Source organism: Dromiciops gliroides, chromosome 5 (genome assembly GCF_019393635.1).
Source record: "Dromiciops gliroides isolate mDroGli1 chromosome 5, mDroGli1.pri, whole genome shotgun sequence".
Taxonomy (NCBI): Eukaryota; Metazoa; Chordata; class Mammalia; order Microbiotheria; family Microbiotheriidae; genus Dromiciops; species Dromiciops gliroides.
Window position 1 is genome coordinate 245,349,050 of NC_057865.1, and position 15,284 is coordinate 245,364,333.

Below are 15,284 nucleotides of genomic sequence, written 5' to 3' on the forward strand. Positions count from 1 at the left end.
TGTATAAATGCTTATTCCCTCCCCTCACTAGTAAAAAAGTAGCATCAGCATTCCTTATGAATTGTACTTACAAAGAATCGACAAATTTAACAACATCCCACATGTAGACAAAATGGAAGCTAAATTCCAAATTATTATGTTCAGTCTTTCTTGTCCTTTATTAACATGGGCATTGAATCAAGTGCTGAATCTTGGTAACTTTGCCTTCAAATGTCTCTCACATCTATACCCTCCTTTTGATTCAGTTAGCTGCTGCCAGACTTCAGGCCCTCACATCCTCTCAACTAAGACATAGGCAAAGACATAGACATAGAAAGAGAGAGAAATAGATATCTGCTCTCTTAAATATTATTTATCTGGGGGATATGATTAGATTCCATCTAACTTTTTTGTTTGTTTGTTTGTTTTTGTTATTTAGTGAGGCAATGGGGGTTAAGTGACTTGCCCAAGGTCACACAGCTAGTAAGTGTTAAGTGTCTGAGGCCGGATTTGAACTCAGGTACTCCTGACTTCAGGGCCGGTGCTTTATCCACTGCGCCACCTAGCCGCCCCTCCATCTAACTTTTGATCACTTTGTCATTTGGGGGAAAAGAGGACTGCAAGCCCTATATCCAAGGCTTGACCCCTTTCCCACCCAATGAATACACATAGCAAAAGGCAAAGAAGGCCACTTATCCAAATAGTAGCAAAGCAGAAATCAGAGAAGATACATACAGGAGAATATATACCAGACGATACAGAATTAAGGAGCTTTCCCTTTGGGAGTGAGGTAACTGAGTTTGACCAAGAAAGGGAGTCCTATATCTCACCCAAAGGGAGATTCCCCAAAGTCTCAGTAGTATTACATGCTAGAGACTACCCACTTCTCTCCTATCTTCCCAGAGTCCATTCCTCCAGCCACCTGAAGTGGGACTGGCCTCTCTCATCTCTCATGCAGCTGGAAGCCCCCATGATGCTTGAAGAAAACATGAAGCTTGATCAGTCCAAACGTAGGGCCTGCTGAGAACTGAAGTTCTATCACCTCTCTCCAACCCCACCCTGTCCCACCCCTCATATAGGGCAGAGCTCTCATCTCTTCCAATAAAGAGAGTCTCACACCAATATTTTTGGGGACAGGGTTTAGATTTATATTTATTAACTTTTTATTTTTACTGTATATTTTTGTGGCCCCCCATAACTATGTAAACTCTTTGAGAATAGGGGTTGTTTCATTCATTATATTTACATACACACTGCGAGACACACAAAGGACTTTTTTTTTTAAGTGAGGCAATTGGGGCCAAGTGACTTGCCCAGGGTCACACAGCTAGTGTTAAGTGTCTGAGGCCAGATTTGAACTCAGGTACTCCTGACTCCAGGGCCGGTGCTCTATCCATTGCACCATCTAGCTGCCCCCACACAAAGGACTTTTAATATATATTTGTTAATTGATTGATTTATCTTCACATGTGGTATTTCTTTGCCCAGGCTCTCCCCCATATTTGGAATGTCTGATTCTTAGAATGCCTCATTTCCTTAATATATCAGGTCAAACTCTAACACTTCCAAAAGCACTTTCTTGATTCCTCCAGCTGCTACTGGCTCTCTCATCTAATAATATAAATAATATTATGTATTTATTTTATATACCTATATTTGTATAATATATAATTCACATATGTATATGCACATCTCCTTCTATAGCATATAAACTCCCTGGATGCAGGGTTTGTTTTGCTTTTGTATTTGTACCCTTGGCTCCTGTCAGAGTGCCTGGTAAATAGCATATATTTAATGAATATTTTGATTGACTATAATTTAAGGCCTCATCAGCTAACCTGAAACCTCTCCTTGAACTTCCCAGTCTTGAGAAATTCATTTGGCTTCCCTGCTTGCTTGGAAAACACTCTTATCTCACTTTCTTGCCTGTTGAAATCTTTCTTTTTCCTTTGTTGCTCTCCTCAGACAAAAGGATTCTTTCCTCCCAACTGTCATATCTGCATGGGTGATTGCATGGTGCTTTGTATTCTAGTTACATTTTTTTTTTGGCGGGGCAATGAGGGTTAAGTGACTTGTCCAGGGTCACACAGCTAGTAAATATCAAGTGTCTGAGACTGGATTTGAACTCAGGTCCTCCTTAATCCAGGGCCAGTGCTTTATTCACTGCACCACCTAGCTGCCCCCTCTATTTACACTTATAAACGTCATATTCTCACCAGTAGATCAATAAAAGGAAATATGTCATTGTTCATTTTTGTATCCCACATAAATAGTAGGGGGCTTTGAAAGTAGTAGATATTTCAACATCTTTCTTGAAATGGATGGCACAGAATGGAATATATGTTTTTGCTCCATGGCCCAGGAAGCTCACTATAAGGAAGCTCGCTCATTGTCTTGAAAGATCCCATCAGCTTTTGTACTCTATCTCATCACCAATCTCTGTCCTCCATTGGAAGGGTGAAGCCGTGAACTCCAAAAATTCCATTTTAAAGAGGGAGCTCAGCTCAGAACATCTCATTTCTCACCCACATTACTAGTTTGCAACTTCTCTGATTTTCCCACCATGCCCTGGTGGTTTCACCAGTTCCCCCTCCCCTTCTACTTCCCCTTGTAGCTCCTAGTTTGTTGTTTTCCATTAGCTCCTTGAAAACAGGATATTTTTTTGGGGGGGTAGCTCTAGTACTTAGCACAGTGCCTTGCACATTGTAGGTACTTAATAAATGTTTATTGACTGATGGATATTTCCACACAGCTCCATTGCATTTGGATAACAGGTGAAGTAAGCTATTTAAAAGCAATGTTAGGGACCTTGGCAGCAGGACAAACTGAAGAGGGACAATAAGGATTACCTCTGAGATAAGGTATTCAAGAATCCTTAGGCTATCTCTCTTACTTCTGCCCTGGCTTTCTTCAAGAATCAGCTCAAATCTCAACTTCTGCAGGAGGACTTTCCTGATCTCCAAAGCTATCAATGCCTTCTTCTATGAGATTTCCTCCATAATTTTTCTATTCACATTCCCAGAAGTTAGCACAGTGCTTTGTTTGTAGTAAATTTTTAATAATTTTTTTCATTCATTCATCTACTCTTATACCCTGTTCTTTACACGTTGTCTCCCCCATTGGAATGTGAACTCATTGAGGGTAGGAACTCACATTCTCTGTATCTCAAAAGCTTAGCACAGTGCCTAGCATACAGTAAGGGCTTAATGAATGTTTACTCAGTGAGCTAGGTGGTCCAGTGGATAGAACTCTGGGCCTGGATTCAGGAAGACCTGTGTTCAAATTGACCTCAGATCCTTACCAGCTGTGTGACTTTGGATAAGTCACTTAACCTCTGTTTGCCTCAGTTTCCTTAATCGTAATACCTACCTCACATAGTTGTTGTGAAGATCAAATGAGATATTTGTAAAGTGCTGAGTATAGTAGTCAACACATAGTCCTGCCCTCTCACTGACTGAGTTTGGAAAAAAGGAAGTCCATTCACCCTTCTACTTCTTGTTGAAAGGACCAGGGGCCATACACCAGTCTTTTCAACCATTTCAACCAGTAGCCACTCGCTCTGTCACTCTTTTTTTTTTTCAAGCAGAGACAGATTTATTACATCCTCATGAGGATGGGCAAAACCCAATTACACATTGAAGTCTTGCAAAGATATGCCCAATCCTCTAGGTTTTTATAGTAATCTTGAAAAGGACTGTGCCCACGTACACCTAGGGTGGATGAGCTCACAATCTAACATCTAATCCTGTATCACCCAAGGTGTGTACCCAGCTCGTGATCCATGAATGGAGACATGTCCAAGAACAAAGGGGAGAAGGGGAAGGGGTACAAGTCTGAGGAATGTCAAAGAAAGAGGGAGGCAGAAATCACTCCCTTATCTGACTGCAATTAATCCATGACAGGGACTGGGGTTTTGACATGTGAGAGGGGAGTTTTTTATTACAGGCCATAAACTAAAGTGTAGCTGGTATGTGAGAACTAAGCAGAAGTAAAGTAAATAGTGCTAATTGGTAGAACTGTGACAAGTAATAAAACTTACTGGGGGACTGGATATCTCCCAGACCCCATCCCCAAAGTTTACAGAACTGTCCCAAGTCCATTATCTCAACAATAAAACTTAAAGGAGACAGTGAGAATTTGACAAGCAATTAAATTTTAGGCAAAGAGGCTAGCTATTTGGGGGGTGGGGGGGGCTAGGTCTCTTTCATACTCCATCCTCAGAGTTTAATCTGACTCAAATCCATAACTGTCCCACACAATCCCCCCTTTGTCTTTTATGCTCAGAGAGCATACTCTGGATTTGAGTCACTGTCGTTGAGTCCTTCAGCCATACAGGATTTCAGCCCGCCAGTCCAAGTCCAGCTCATCACCAGTCTCCTTTGTGAAATTTCAGGATCATGGCCTTTTCCCCTGTCACAGTCAGCTGCATCTGTTGAACTGCACGTTGTATCAAACCTATAAAGCAAGGGACTAAACAGGGACAAGTATAAGGGGAACTCGACAAATTACAACTGAATCTAATTAATTATTCCAATACACCATATACTTGTCCAATTCTTGGGAAGACGTGTAAGCAGTTTTTGTCACAAATCCAATAGCGTCCTCTCAAGACTGGTTTTGTTCCTTGAAATATTCTATAACAATCCCCAGATATAACACAAAGAACTGGTGTCAATAACTACCAATATTATAACAACAAACATGATTTAAAGCCTCTTTGTAATTTCAGTGATGTGCTCCCAGTGTCCATTCACTTAGCAATTTTTATCTTTGACCTCAGATACCCCTATTAGAACCTTTTACAAAGCAAATTTAATAGCAAATACAACTGTTTCCCAATTTTATCCAAGGAAAGAGTAATCTCTAATTGAACCTTTCTAGGCCTGAGCATCTCCAACTAGACTCAGGTCTACCAGGCTACCACTATATTTCCCCACCCCTTCTTCCAATAGCTAAGGGAAATGAGGGCCAAGATCTCTTCTTCTGTAACTGCTTCAGCTGAATATGTGTGTAGAGCTGGCAGTCGAAGGAGCAGAAATCCTTGCAGGCCTGGTCCAGATGGTGAAGAGGTACATAGGGCTGGAATTGCTACCATAAAATTGAAAGCCTTGAGTGTAGATAAAACAAACTCTCAAGAGGTTAAAGAGACAAAGGCCAAAAATTAAAAAGAACAACGATAGGGAAAAGGGGCAAACTTAAAGAGTGAATCCAGGAACCCCAGGATCCTGCATCAAGAATGAAAAACTGTTCACAAATGTCCTTCATCCAGAGAGAGGTGTCACGAATGCCCCATGCTGTTGGAAGCTTTACCTAGTTCTGTATCTGACAGACATTATTAACAACAGATCAAAGGGTTACCACTACCCTGCTACATGCAAGCCATACAATCTAAATGTTTCAAAATATCACTGAAGGCAGAACCCTTAAATCTTTCCGAATTACATATATATCCTTTTCACTCTATTTCTCCAAAAGGTTTCATTCAATTGTTTAAGATCTAATTCTCACATAAAGCTTAGGTTACAACATACCTTTGTAAGAAGATGACCAAAAACGAACTTACATTAAAGTTACCAAGTTAACTTCAATTCTAATAAAAGACTTAGGATGACATTTAACCAATTAATTTGAAAACAGTGCATGTCAAATAAGTTGTCCATAATAAACCATGTTTGTATTACAGGACATGCTCTACAGACAGATATTATTTCTACATTACACAATAAATTTATAGTTTACCTCTCCATAGGTATAACAAAACATTCTATAATTTACGCTCCTCTATTTACTTGAAATGGACTTGAGATGTCTTTGGTTCAGTTTTAACATACATAACTAATAACAGACAGATGACAAGGCTAAATGCTGATACATTCTAATTGTTTAGATTCTGAAAGGGACTAGAATTTCTAAGCCAAATAGCTTGAATCTTAAACCTGCATCTCACCCAGATATTAGAGTATTAATCGAGGGATGAAGAGACAATATTGTGTTCATGCTTATCAAGTGACATGATTATAGGAACTTGCCATAAAAGAAAAAGAACAAAGCTCTGGGGGAAAGGTACTTCCCAACTCCCAGTAGAAGTTTTGTAGACAGCCAATGCAATATGCCAGACTTAGCATCAGCCAGGTGGGAGAGTTTACATTCCATATGTGATATTTGGGGAAACCAAGTCAGGAGACACCTACCTCAGGCCTTTGCCAAACAATAAGTCTCCCATCCTTTCCCAAGAGAACTCCACCTGCCATGCACACACGTAAAACCGATATAGGGTTGCTGGTATCATGGATCATATGGTTCACCATTCCTTGATAGTCACAACTGGAATCAGACTCAGAGAAATAATGATTAATAGTCTCATAACATCTTAGAGAGCAAGTCTCAATAATCAGCACTAAAACTGAATTCACTTCTCAAGGATCACATATCCTAGATAGCAAGTATTAACTATACTTATACTTAAGTAGGTTTTTCTTTTCATCCATAGGTTAGCACTACACAAATGAATCTGTTTTGAGATGCTCAATAACAAGCGATGGTTGCAATGAGTACAAACAATCCCAAATTGCATACCGGGAACAAACTAGAAAATGTCCCACACAATAGAACGTAGTAAAGTGGGTTCAGATGTTAAACATAAGATACTGTCCTCAGAATTCCCCTAAACAATGGGAACATCTTTAAAGTGACAACAAATTTGTATGTGTTTCTACACAGGTTCTAATTCCAATTAATTAAGAACATGAGTAAAACTTCATATTCCCCATTAAGATGATATAAGATAGCTCATAAGTTACTATTCGTCATTAACATGTCATACATGGGGGCAGCTAGGTGGCGCAGTGGATAAAGCATCGGCCTTGGATTCAGGAGTACCTGAGTTCAAATCCGGCCTCAGACGCTTGACACTTACTAGCTGTGTGACCCTGGGCAAGTCACTTAACCCCCATTGCCCCGCAAAAAAAGAAAAAAAAAAAACATGTCATACATGACAAGTTCAGGCACCAATTTAACTATTGCCTAGGACCAATAAATCCAGATCAAAACAGCAAGATCTTTCTTATAGTTTACTAGTTATTTAGATGTTCTAATATTACTTCAAAAACCAATTGATTCAATGTTGCAATAACAAACTTCCACTTTGTCTATTTGTTTCCTGTGCACTAAGCAGGCTCCAACTGCCTGTCGAGCAAGGGTATACATCCCTTTGCACATCCAATTTCCTTTTTTTTTAAGTTAATAAAGTATTTTATTTTTTCCCATTACATGTAAAGATAGTACTCAACTTTTGTTTATACAAGCTTTACAATTTCAGATTTTTCTCCCTCCCTTCCCCTCCTTTCCCCTCCCCTAGACAGCAGGTAATCTAATATAGGTTATACACACACACACACACACAATAACATTAATCCTTTTTCTGCATTAGTCATGTTATAAGAGAAAAATCAGAGCAATGAGGAAAAACCTCAAAATAGAAAAAACAACAGCACCAAAAACAAAAGAAATAGTATGCTTCATTCAGCATCTATACTCCACAGTTCTTTTTTTTTTTTTTTCTTGGATTTGGAGATCCTCTTCTATCATGAGTTCCCTGGAACTCTTCTGTACCATTGCATTGGTGAGAAGAATATAGTCCATCACAGTAGATCAACATTCAGTGTTGATGATACTGTGTACAATGTTCTGGTTCTGCACATCTCACTCATCATCAGCCCACGCAAGACCCTCCAGATTTCTCTGAACTCCTCCTGCTCATCGTTTCTTACAGAACAATAGTATTCCACTGTATTCATATACCACAACTTGTCCAGCCATTCCCTAGTGGATGGGCATCCCCTCAACTTCCAATTCCTTGCCACCACATAAAGAATAGCTATAAATATTTTTGTACATGTGGGTCCCTTTCCCTTTTCCATGATTTCTTTGGGAAAAACACCCAAAAGTGGTATTGCTGGGTCAAAGGGTATGGACAGCTTTATAGCCCTTTGGGCATAATTCCAAATTGCTCTCCAGAATGGTTGGATCAGTTCACAGACCCACCAACAATGCATTAGTGTTCCAATTTTGCCACAGCTTCTACAACATTTATTATTTTCCTCTTTTGTCATTTTAGCCAATCTGATAGGTATCAGGTGCTACCTCAGAGTTGTTTTAATTTGCATCTCTCTAAGAATTAGAGATTTAGAGGATTTTTTCACATGGGAATAGATAGCTTTGGTTTCTTCATTAGAAAACTGCCTGTTCATATCCTTTGACCATTTCTCAATTGGGGAATGACTTGGATTCTTATAAATTTGATTTAGTTCCCTATATATATTAGAGATGAGGCCTTTATCAGAAGTACTGGCCACGAAAAATGTTTCCCAGCTTTCTGCCTCCCTTCTAATTTTGGATGCATTGCTTCTGTTTGTACAAAATTTTTTTAATTTAATGTAATCAAAATCATCCATTTTGCATTTTATAATATACTCTATCTCTTGTTTGGTCATAAACTGTTTTCCTTTCCAAAGATCTGATAGGAAGACTATTCCTTTCTCTCCTAATTTACCTATGGTATCACCTCTTATGTCTAAATCATGTATCAATTTTGACCTTATTTTAGTATAAGGTGTAAGATGTTGGTCTATGCCTAATTTCTGCCATACTGTCTTCCAGTTTTCCCAGCAGTTTTTGTCAAATACTGAGTTCCTATCCCAAAAGCTGGAGTCTTTGGGTTTATCAAACACTACATTACTAGTGCCATTTAATACTGCATTTCCTGAGCCAAGCCTATTCCATTGATCTACCACTCTATTTTTTAGCCAGTATCAGATAGTTTTGATGACTGCTGCTTTATAGTAGAGCTCCAGGTTTGGTACCGCTAACCCACCTTCCTGTGAATTTTTTTTCATTATTTCCCTGGATATTCTTGATTTTTTGTTTTTCCAGATGAATTTTGTTATTTTTTCTAGCTCTATAAAATAATTTTTAGGTAGTCTGATTGGTATGGCACTGAATAAGTAAATTAATTTAGGCAGTATTGTCATTTTTACTATATTAGCTCTGCCTATCCATGAGCAATTGATATCTTTCCAATTATTTAGACCTGATTTGATTTGTCAGAAGAGTGTTTGGTAGTTGTGTTCATAGAGTTCCTGGGTTTGTCTTGGCAAGTAGACTCCCAAGTATTTTATATTATCTACCATTACTTTAAATGGAATTTCTCTTTCTATCTCTTGCTGCTGGACTTTGTTGGTAATGTATAGAAATGCTCATGATTTATGTGGATTTATTTTATGTCCTCCTACTTTGCTAAAGTTGTTAATTGTTTCAAGTAATTTTTGAGTTGATTCTCTAGGATTCTTTAAGTATACATCATATCATCTGCAAAAGTGATAGTTTTGTTTCCTCCTTGCCTATTCTAATTCCTTTATTTACTTTCTCTTCTCTGATTGCTAAAGCTAACATTTCTAGGACAATATTAAATAATAGGGGTGATAATGGACATCCCTGTTTCACCCCTGATCTTATTGGGAAGGCCTCTAATTTATTTCCATTGCATATAATACTTGCTGATGGTTTTAGGTAGATACTGTTTATTATTTTAAGGGAAGCTCCACCTATTCCTAAACTCTCTAGTGTTTTTATTAGGAATGGGTGCTGTATTTTGTCAAAACGCTTTCTCTGCATCTCTTGAGATAATCATATGATTTTGGTTAGTTTTCTTATTGATGTGGTTGATTATGTTAATAGTTTTCCTAATGATGAACCAGCCCTGCATTCCTGGTATAAATCCCACCTGGTCATAGTGTATTATCCTGGTGATCATTTGCTGTACTCTCCTTGCTAATATCTTATTTAAGATTTTAGCATCAATATTCATTAGGGAAATTGGTTTGTAATTTTCTTTCTCTGCTTTTTCTTCACCTGGTTTTGGTATCACTACCATAATTGTGTTATAAAACGAATTTGGTAGAACTCCTTCTTCACCTATTTTTCCAAATAAATTGTATAATATTGGAATCAATTGTTCTTTAAATGTTTGGTAAAATTCACCCGTAAACCCATCTGGCCCTGGGGATTTTTTCTTAGGGAGTTCATTAATGGCTTGTTCAATTTCTTTTTCTAATATGGGTTTATTTAAGGATTTTATTTCCTCCTCAGTTAACCTGGGCAGTTTGTATTTTTGTAACTATTCATCCATTTCATTTAGATTGTCAAATTTATTGGCATACAGTTGGGCAAAATAATTCCTAATTAATGATTTAATTTCCACTCCATTGGTTGTAACATCACCCTTTTCATTTTTGATACTGGTAATTTGGTTTTCTTTTTTCTTTTTTTTAATCAAATTAACCAATATTTTATCTATTTTATTGGTTTTTTCATAAAACCAGCTCTTAGTTTTATTGATTAATTCTATAGATTTTTTGCTTTCAATCTTATTCCTTTCTCCTTTAATTTTCAGGATCTCTAGTTTAGTATCTAATTGGGGATTTCTAATTTGTTCTTTTTCTAGCTTTTTAAGTTGCATGCCCAATTCATTAATCTCCTCTTTCTCTTTTTTATTCATATAAGCATTTAGAGCTATAAAATTTCCCCTTAGCACTGCTTTGGCTGCATCCCATAGATTTTGGAATGTTGTCTCATTATTGTCATTCTCTTGGATATAGTTATTGATTGTTTCTATGATTTGTTGTTTGGCCCATTCATTCTTTAGAATGATATTATTTAGTTTCCAATTAATTTTCATTCTACTTTTCCCTGGCTCTTTCTTACATGTAATTTTTCTTGCATCATGATCTGAAAAGGATTCATTTACTATTTCTGCCTTTCTACATTTGACTATGATGTTTTTGTGCCCTAGTACATGGTCAATTTTTGAAAATGTGCCATGTACTGCTGAGAAAAAGGTATATTCTTTCCATCCCCATTCAATTTTCTCCAGACATCTATCATGTCTAACTTTTCTAGTATTCTATTCACCTCTTTCACTTCTTTCTTATTTATTTTGTGGCTAGATTTATCTAATTCTGAGAGGGGGAGATTCAGGTCCCCCACTAGTATAGTATTACTGTCTAGTTCCTCTTGTAACTCATTTAACTTCTCCTCTAAGAACTTGGATGCTATACCACTTGGCGCATACATATTTAATATTGATATTACTTCATTATCTATAGGACCTTTAAGCAAGATGTAATTTCCTTCCTTATTTCTTAATGAGATCTATTTTTGCCTGCACTTTGTCTGAGATAAGGATTGCTACCCCTGCTTTTTTGACTTTAGCTGAAGCATAATATATTCTGCTCCAGCCTTTTACCTTTACTCTGTGTGTATCTCTCTGCTTCAAATGTATTTCTTGTAAACAACATATTGTAGGATTCTGGTTTTTAATCCACTCTGCAATTCGCTTCTGTTTTATAGCAGAGTTCATCCCATTTACATTCACAGTTGTTATTACTAACTGTCTATTCCCCTCCATTCTATTTAACCCCTTTGTACTTTCCCCCTCTTCTTTCACCCTATTTCTCCTCACCAATGTTTTACTTCTTACCCTTGCCTCCCCCAATCTGCCCTCCCTTTTTATCACCCCCCTCTCTTTTCTTTACCCTTTTCTCCCTTGCTTTTGTCCTCCCTTCTATCAGTTCCTCCTTTCCCTTCCCCTTTTGCTTCCCTAAAGAATGAGTTAAGTTTCTTTATCCCAATGAACATATATGTTATTCCCTCTTTGAATCCAATCTAATGAGAATAAGGTTGAAACAATGTTCAGCCCTCCTTTCTTTCCCTCTATTGTAATAGTTTTTTTTCCACCTCTTCATATGATATAATTTATCCCATTCCACCTCCCCTTTCCTCTACTCCCCATAGACTCCCTTTTTAGCCCTGTAATTTTTTTTTGTATCATCACATCAAAGACAATTTATATTTATACCCTCTGTGTAAAGTCCTTCTCTCTGCCCAAATACATTTACAGTTCTTAAGAGTTATGAGTATTATCTTCCCATGTAGGGATATAAACAGTTTAACCTAATAGGGTAACCTTTTTTTTTTTCTCCCCCTCTGTTTACCTTTTTAAACTTCTTGAGTCTTGTATGTTGAGATCAAATTTTCTATTCAGTTCTGGTCTTTTCACCAGGAAAGATTGAAAGTCCCCAATGTCATTAAATGTCCATCTTTTCCCCTGAAAGAGAATGCACATTTTTGCTGGGTAAAGATTCTTGGCTGCAATCCAAGCTCCTTTGCCTTCCGGAATATCATATTCCAAGCCTTGCAGTCCTTTAATGTTGAAGCTGCCAGGTCCTGAGCAATCCTGACTGTGGTGCCATGATATTTAAATTGCTTCTTTCTGGCTGGTTGGAGTATTTTCTCCTTCACCTGATAATTCTGGAATTTGGTTACAATATTCTTTGGAGTTTTCCTTTTGGGGTCTCTTTCAGGAGGTGATCGGTGGATTCTTTCAATGATGATTTTATCCTCTGATTCTATGATATCAGGGCAGTTCTCCTTAATAATTTCCTGGAATATGGTGCCTAGATTCTTTTCTGGTCATGGCTTTCAGGCAGTCCAATGATTCTCATATTGTCTCTCCTCGATCTGTTTTCCAGATCAGTTGTCTTTCCAATGAGGTATTTCACATTTTCTTCTATTTTTTCATTCTTTTTATTCTGCTTGACTGATTCCTGGTGTCTCATGGATTCCTTATCTTCCAACTGTCCCATTTTAATTTTTAAGGCATTGTTTTCTTCAATGAGATTATGCACCTTTCTTTTTTCCATTTGGCCACGTGAATTTTTTAAGGCAGTGTTTTCTTTAATGAGGTTATGCACCTTTTTTTTCCATTTGGCCAGATGAATTTTTTAAGGCATTGTTTTCTTCAATGAGATTATGCGCCTTTTTTTCCATTTGGCCAAATGAATTTTTTAAGGCATTGTTTTCTTCAGCGAAATTATGTGCTTCCTTTTCCAAGCTGCTGATTCTTTTTTCATAATTTTCTTGTTTTGCTTTCATTTCTCTCCCCATTTTTTCTTCTACCTCTCGCAGTTGATTTTTAAAATCCTTTTTGAGCTCTTCCAGGAAGGCTTTTTGTTCTTGAGACCAATTCACCTTCCCTCGTGAGGCTTCACATATAGGCAATTTGAGGCTATTGTCCTCATCTGAGTTTGTGTTGGCTTCTTCCCTATGGATACAGAAGCTCTCAATGGAGAGGGCTCTTTTTTGCTTCTTACTCATTATTGCAGCTTGTTTATTTATTTTTTAAGTTGAGGTCTGCTCTGGGGGCACCAGGGCCCCTGTTTTGGGCTTCTTGTGCAGGGGTATAGGTGCTGTGTGACCGGCTTTTTACTCTAAGGCCTTTATAGTGTGTGCAGTTCAACCCCCTGTACTTCCTGTAGGCCCGTTCCTGGCCCTACAGCCCACCCTCCCGGCTGGTGTAGGTAGGTTTTTCCACTGTCCTTGGCCACCAGATTTTTGAGCCAAGTTCCAGGGGCCTCAGTTGTTCGGCTGTGGCCCGCAGCTCCTGCTGACTTGCCCTGACCCCCTCGGCGCTGGGTTGCTGCCCTGCGCTGGGCATCCCTTTTGCCCGAGTCAGACCGACCTTTTCCTGAAGTCTTCTAAATTATCTCTGGTTGGAGGACTGTGTCTCTCTGTCTCTTTGCAGGTTCTGTAGTTTCAGTATCTGTCCAGAGGCTTGATTTAATGTTCTTTTTGAGGGAACAGAAGGAGAGCTCAGGCAGCTTGTTGCTTCCTCTCTGCCATCTTGGCTCCGCCCCCCTCTGTCACTCTTGCTCTTCCCTTCTTCCTGATTCTTTGTTGTTTGTTGTTGTTGATGTTGTTGTTGTTTTCAGGGCAATGAGGGTTAAGTGACTTGCCCAGGGTCACACAGCTAGTAAGTGTCAAGTGTCTAAGGCCAGATTTGAACCTATGTCCTCTTGAATCCAGGGCCAGAACTTTATGCACTATGCCACCTAGCTGCCCTGTTGTCTTCCTGATTCGTTTTTGTTAGTTTTTGTTGTTGTGCTCTCCCCTTCTTTCTCCATCTTTCCCTTTCTCCTTCCTTCCCTTCCATGCTCGCTCGCTTGCTCTTTCTCTCTCTCTCTCTCTCTCTCTCTCTCTCTCTCTCTCTCTCTCTCTCTCTCTCTCTCTCTCTCTCTCTCACACACACACACACACACACACACAAAGCAGAGCTATGAGGAGATATAACATTAGTAGAGTTATTTGGAGGAAAAATCAACAGCATTTGGCAACTAATCAATTATGTGGAGTGAGATAAAGGGAAAAGCCAAAAATGGTCTCAGCTCTAACCCATCTTTTCAACCTTAGTAGACTTAAGTCCTGCTAAAATCTAGTCAAATGCCTGCTTCCCATTCCTTGCACATAACACCACATCTCCATCCTTTTGCATTGGCAGGCTGTCATTTCTACCTGGAATGCACTCCCTCCTCACATCTGCCTCTTAGAATTAACCCTTCCTTTCCTTTATAACTCTGCCTTAGTGACATTTTTTATAAAACATCATTCCTGATTTCCCTTTATCTTCTGGTGCTCCCCCAATTCAATTATATTGATTTGATATATATATATATTCTATATAGTGAGGCTTTATGAAGTAATGAAGAGATAGCTGTGCTTGAAGCTGGAGGAGGTGAGTTCAAGTTAACCTCTGACACAGAGTGACTGTGTGAATATGGGCAGGTATCTTCCCATTTTTCTACCCAACCCTTTAGGACTAAATATGTTGCAGCTAGGTGGTACAATGAATAGAGATCTGGGCTTGGGGTCAGGAAGGCCTTAATTCAAATCCACTCTCAATCATTTACTAGCTATGTGATCCTGGGTATGTCACTTAATTTTTTCCTCAGTTTCCTCATCTCTAAAAATGGGGATACCAATAGGATCAAATGGGGTAATAATTATAAAGTGCTTAGCACCATTCCTGACACATTGTAAACACCCAATAATTGTTAACTATTATTATTCCAGGGCTTAGAACAGTGCCTGGCACATAGTAGCATTTAATAAATGCTTATTGAATGAATGAATTGCAGAGAAGTTGTCAATCTGCATTGGTAGAAGTAGTTTCCCTTCTTGTAGTTACCTATACCAACCAAATCATGGGTATAGCCTTTGCCCTTTATATTTTGTATGTACTTATTTATGTATGTGTTTCTCCCACAGTTCTTTCAGGGGAGGAACTACTTCAAGTCTGTTGATGTGTCTCTGGCATAGTGTCTGGCATAGAATTGTAAAATTATAGATTTAGGACTAGAAGAATTTTAGAGGACACTGAGTCTAACTCTTTTGTCTTATAGACCAGCAAGTTG